Here is a 6879-nt window from a genome sequence, read left to right as displayed (position 1 = left end):
ATGATGTTAGTTTAGCCATTGTACACGGCTGGCCGCATCTGAATGGGTGACTTGTCCCCAGGCCAGCCCCCTACAATTGCCTTCTTTCTCACTCTGACTTGTTCTCAGCATCCCCCCCCCCACCACCACAAAAAGAAGACTCTGTCTCTCTCCTGCTCTCTGAGCTCTTTGGCTCATCGAGTCAAAGTTAAACTAGAAGAGATGGAGCACGAGATTAGAAGAGAAGGCCGGGGAGAGAGAGGGAGAAAGAGAGTATTTGAATGTGTGTGTATGTGTGTGTTGTGATGAAAGGAAAGGTGTAGGTTTGGAGGTCAGTAGAACGGTGGACCAATGACAGAGCAGTAAGCTGTTTTTTAACCTCAGTTGTTACAGTACAGTGATTACCAGAATGGTTTAATGGTAAGTCTGACTTTCACACAAGGACCAAGTTTTTTAGTGAGTTTAACCAGACAGAGACGCTGTCACAGCTCTGAAGAAAAATGACCACTGTTTCCTTAGTAACACGACGAGTAGGAAAAGTCATACATATTTGGTACATTTACAGAACGAGTTCAACTGTGAGAGACACAGACCAGCACTAACTATAGATGGACATGAGCTAATGTAGTAACAAATCAAACTCATGTTTTTTCTATGCTTTAGTATTGTCAGAAAAAAAAACTTCAGTCAAACATGCATTGAGTTTTTCTACTTCTACATGTTTTTACACTTTTATAATCCTCAAAATAGAATAACCTGTAATATGCAACATAGGCACGTTTCTACAAGACACTAATTAGACCAAGTGTCTTGTGGTCCAAGGCCAACATCAATGTTTTAAGTGTTCTGGAGGACAATTTAAGAGATCTGACGATTGATTTATACATTTACGATCTGACTATTACTGTGTTAGCGGTCATCTACACGCAAATCTCAAGTGAACTGTGGTTCAACTCAGTGACTGTGTTAACTGAAATAATATGCAGTGCAGTGATTCCACCTCCACCCCCTTCAGGAGGGATGACGTTGACGTAAAAGAGTTACGATTCTTCCTTTTGGCCCCTGAACAAAGTCCAGGTGAAGTCGGATTTTATCCGTCGTGATCACAGGAGATGACCCCTCGATACATTTTAATACCAGGTGTGAGTAGTTTTCTCTGGGCTCTGTCCACATATGTGCAGATTACAGTCCAGATGTAAAACCAGGTTTGAAGTGAATCATTCACGCCCACATTATCTTGTTTAATTATTTTCTCAATCTAAACTCGTGTTTATTGGCTCACCTTTTTACATAAATTCATAAATAACCACAACATCACCAAAGTCCTTGAAATAGTTATGTTTAACCTCCACTGTTTTTCACCAATTTCTTATAAATGGTTTGGTTCTGCCAACCTAATGTGCTACCATCTACTGAGACAACAGTGAATTGCTTTGATTTTTTTTATGCAAAAGGATAGGATGCTATGGCCACATCTGGAAGACACGTGTCTCTGTAAGACAGGGTCCCTGGGGTCATCAAGACTCTTTAAGGCAGATTAAAGTAGAAAACTTTAGAACAACATAAATGAACAAAAGTCTGCGGTGACTTGGGCTGAGACACTCACTCATTCAGGCTGTGCATGATGAGAAGAAGATTGTTGATAAAAAAAGCAGATAAGTAGGATGAACATTTTTAATTTAAAATTTATTTCAATCTAAAAACGTTTTTACAGTGTTGGGCGTTCTGACTTTAAACGTTGTGCGTTACTCGGCTCACTGCTTATGTCGAGTCTTTGTTCCCCTGTGTTCCTCTTCTACTTGCTCTGCTCAGACATGTTTCTCCCTCCCTCCCCTAAATTCCCTTCTTTCAGAGCGAGGTCAGAGGCCAGTGACTGTGACCTACCCTGGGGGTGGGTGAAGGACTCTCCTCCGACTTCCCTTCTTAAGAGAATGGCTGTGTCTCCCCACCTCTTTATTTTGTATACACCTGAGTCCCTTCTTCTCCCTTGGATCCACTGACAGAGTGCAGAAAGAAAAGCCGCTGGATCCAGTTTCCACTTCTGTTTTGTATTGTTCGGACAGATCAATAAGTTTCCCGCTGCCAAGCTGGATGGAGTCATTATGTGTGTGTGTTTGTGTGTGCTTGTGTGGGTAACAGTGTGGATGTGTATATGTGTGGGAGTGCTTATTCCTGTTGCGTTCCCGCCGCTACATTGCTTATATATGTAGTGCACACTGCTTATATGTAGGTAAAAGCTAAAAGATTTGAGTTCCTACAGAAAGTTAGGACCCTGGTTGGGCTGAAACTGGTTTTCTTAAGGCTGTAAAATGTTGGATGATGGATTTCCGCGTCCGAGTCCTGACAAAAATAGTTTGGTTTGTTCGTGTTTGCTATGATTGTTTATTGGAATAAAAACAATTCAATTATGATTGTAGTGGAGGTGATGGAGCCAGTGAATAACTGGTTTGGAATAAATATGTTTCTGTGCAATGTGTTCCGTGTCATGCAGGAACATGTGACATGTGGAAGACATAGAGATAATCATAAAAAAGAGGTCTTAACATTATTACTTGGTTCAGGAAAGTTACTTCAGATGAAGTCTGGCCCCTAAAGTAACATAACACAGACTGTTCTCCCTGGACTCATGTGTTTTGATGTTGACCACCCTCCTCCCCATCCGCGGACCCCCTGCCTGAGGACTTAGTCCCGCATGTGTGTTCAGTTTGGGTTTTTTTTTTTTTCTTTTTTTTAGCAAACCAAGAGTTGCACTGGAGCTTCACTATCTCCAGCTGCTACTGCTCGGTACCGATGGGAAAGTGTTGCCGGCCCTGTCTGTGCTTGTGCGTTACTGGAACAGGTTTTAACAACTTGCCTCCTCTCTTCTCAGCATTGCACAATTTGACGAGCGAGGCAAGAAAAGAGTTTAGGATTAAGCTGGCCCGGTGTCAAACTTATGTCTCCTCTTTCTGCCTGGACCATTTTTACAGTCATGTGCTCAGTTCCTGTAGCACTAAAACTGTTTTATCACGTTTTTTGTTTGTTTTTTTTAAAGTCTGATTTCAGTCAGATTTAAATGCATATGTAATAAACCTGTAGTAGTTTTATGTCTTCTTCTAAATTTTCCATTGTCACTTTTATCTACTTTAAACTATTTTATATATTTTGCCTATATTTTATAATATCGTGTAAGGTACATCACTTCTTTTTTTTACAATATATTTGATCACTTAAACTGATTCGAGATCATTCTGTAAATGTAAAATGTTAAAAGTCAGAGTTTCTGTTTAGATTCTTCTGTTTAGGGTCTGAGTCCTCGGACATTCCTGTCTTTCTCAAATGCAATTATCTTTTCCTATTTTGTCTGTTTTTGTTTTCCCATTCTTTGCCTCTTGCTTTCATTTCCTGTTTTGAGCTACACTAGGCTTTTAGCCCCTCCACCCACTCATAAGTCTCATAAGTATCGGAGCATATCTGTTATTTACAGCCCCCGGGGGCTACCTGTCATTCTCGCTGCTCCATCCTGATTGCCATGGCGACACCCAAATTCCACAGAACACAGGTCCCGACCCCCGTCTGTTCTACCATAAAGAAGTGACCTCTCACCTCCACACCTGGGGATGCAGGTCACAACAATCATTACTGTTTGAGTGGATAGAAAAAAAATAACTTTTTTTTACCCCTGTTAAAATGTCTTTTTTTCCCCATATAGAAATATGACACAAAAACTTTAATTTTCAGAACTTCTTTCCTCCTACTTTGAGCAGTCAAACTATTATTTCAATTAATCACAGGTTAGCTGTGATTAATTAAAATTAACATTACTAACATTACGATATATGAAAAAATATACATTTTAATTTTCTGTTTATTATAAATTTTTATCAGTCTGATGGGATATATATATAAATATATATTTATGTATGTTCCATTATATTGTCATTTGCTGGCTATAGAGCAACTACAGTGTTAAATCCAGGTTCTTAAAACTCAGGTTTTGCTCAGAAACCAGCATTTTGGAAGATGACTAGTGGTAGACATAACAAAAGTCAGAATTCCTACACACTCTCATCAGCATAAACTGGAACTGGAACTGTCTATTTTGTTATTTAACAGTGCACTGACCCATTTGGTGGATTTAAAAACCTGACCGTGCTTCATGAGCTCTTTCCTCTGTGGAACAACTGGTCAGTCTCGTGGTTCAGATCTAATGAGGCAGACGTTGTTGTTGGCCCCGACACTCAAACACTGGCCTAGAGCTCCGTGCCAAGATGCCAGTCTGAATCATCCTCCTGCTGCTGCTTTCCCTCTGACTACCAGGCCGGCCAGTCCATAATGGTGTGACATGCACCTGTCACTCACTGTTTGTTTGCCTGTCCTCTGAGCTGGCTCAGTTTAGGCCAAACCACAGCACCATCTGCCCTCTTGCCCATCTTCTGTCCTCCAGAACATAGCTCATTACAGTGTCTTCCCACTATAAGACTAAACAGATCCACAAGAACATGGTGATTGCACACACAGAGGCTACAAGACTACGAGTGAGTGTACAGTAGATAGATAGATAGATAGATAGATAGATAGATAGATAGATAGATAGATAGATAGATAGATAGATAGATAGATATACAGCAGAGTAGCCTTTCAATGTCATTGTATGAAACAGTGAATTAGCATTAGCCTCCTGTACATTAAAGATAACTACATAGAAAACAATTCTTGTAGTTTTGATTCATTCAGTTGTAATTGATTCAAGATGTTTTCAATCTTCTTGTTTTCAAATCTTGTTGTATTTGAATGAAAGGTTCAAACCAAAGATCAAACGGTTTTGACAACTAAAAATATTAAAGGAACATTTCAGAGTAAACTTGAAATGGAGCTTTACAACAGTTTCTTTTTTATTAAGCTCAAATGTGACCGCACCCCTCCTCCCCCCAAAACTGAAAGACTGTTTTAGAATGGAGAGCTCTACAAAGTCCAGAGTTCTCTGATGGAAACACGACTTTCAGAAGTGGTTAGACTAAAAAGAAGAATATGTAGTGAAATAGGGAGAGTGAGTAAGAAAATCACCTGTAAAGTTACAATTTCACATCAAACCATGATTCACCAACATGCTCATGCTTATAAAGTTAAAGTTTTATTACACCAATCACTCTGGTCTGTATATAGACACAGTCTTTTTACTCTTAACAGGCTGTCTCTCTCTCTCTTTCTCTCTTTCTCTCTATCTCTCTCTCTCTTTCTCTCACACACACTCTGACCACTGTGTACATAATGTTGGAGACTTGGGTTGACCTTAACCTTCACACTCATATGTGGTTTTTAGTTTGCCTGAGTCATAAAAACCCTATTTTTGTCATGATTTAGAGCCACTCACTCTTTACTCAGTCGAACATGTAAAAACCTTGACTTGTTATTCTTGACACTGATCCCACTGTTAAAGCTCACATTAGAAATTCAAGTAACATCACATTTCATTATTTGAAAAACATTCAAAACTGTTAAGCCTAACTTACAACATACTTAAAAAAAAATCCAATTCCATCCTTTCTACTTCTCCTTCTCTGCTTTTTTTTGTGTGTTCTTTAATGCCGTATTGCCTGGTGAGGGTGGAGGTTATAAAGCTTTAATAGTCATGACTTCATCTGTGAATCATGATTCTGTATCACCAGCTCACCCTCTTTCCCAGGCTTCCTCTGTAGCTCCGTCTTTACAGTTATAGTAAGAAAAACGTCCTCTACACTATATATATATATATATATATATATTTATATATATATATATACTACATACAAGTGGCCCATGTTTGCAATCAAATACACAATTAATTAGCATATGCATACTTATAATCCAGGAGGGAAATGAGTTTAGTCAATGACATACTATAGTCCAGGGCTGTCCACACTTTTTTGGCATGGGCGCTGCTATTCAAATGACCTATGTTAAAAACATTATATTTACTCAAATAAACCGAAAACAGTTTATGTATACATCAATTTTGCACAATGAATTTTCTGACTTTCTGAATTTTGGCATGCTTGTCAACATAGTACTTTAAATGTGACCAACATCAGACACCAGTGTCAACAGTATGACCTCGAAAATGACCTGTCTGACAATTTGATTACTTTGCCATCAATCATAAAGCCTTCACCTTCGCTCTCCACACTGCTGGGACTGCGGCTAACAGCTCTCAAGGTTTGTTAGCATCCTTGGAGGAAGGGAAACTTTTGACAATCTTTTGGTTGAACTATTACTACTGACTGGCTTCTCTAATGGTGTCGTCATGCTTGTTTCTGTTGTTACTATTTATTACATTGTATTCGCCGTGTCACCCCTGCTCCGGCGCAGTCCGTCTCCCTTCAATGATGTAAAAGTTGGATGAAATGCGACACGACTCTTCAGAGTGAGGTCGCTCAGAAAAAAAAAAAATTGATACCAATCCTATTAAGGGAGATATGTGAAAGTGGCCTGGGATGGATTTGGAAAAATCTGACTACAGGTCAAATACAGGCAACACATTTGATTTGGGCCAGTTTTCCCTGCAGTGTGAGCCAGAATCACTAAAGGGCAAGTTAGACACTGGTGCGCTGTAAGTTTACGTCTACACTTCACACTGGTTCGAAACTATTAGGTATTACGAAGCAACTTTTCTTACTTATCTTATCTGGAAAGTTTACTTTATTCCCCAAAAATGTCTCTAGTAGTTCACTCTTATTATTTTTATGTTTGTCAGGCCATGAGGGAGAGATGGAATCAATGATTCCACTCTGGCCATCATCAATTAGTTCTAAATCCCTTAACATAAATCATCAGTTCAAACTGAATCACCTAACTGAAGAAAATCAAAAATCTCCCTAAATTTCCACCTCTATCATCCCCAGTTGAACACTTGTCTTCTGAGTGCCTGTTCTCTTCTTTTTT

This window comes from Cynoglossus semilaevis, chromosome 4 (genome assembly GCF_000523025.1).
Source record: "Cynoglossus semilaevis isolate Cse_v1.0 chromosome 4, Cse_v1.0, whole genome shotgun sequence".
NCBI lineage: Eukaryota > Metazoa > Chordata > Actinopteri > Pleuronectiformes > Cynoglossidae > Cynoglossus > Cynoglossus semilaevis.
Note: the sequence above shows the minus strand (reverse complement) of the source record.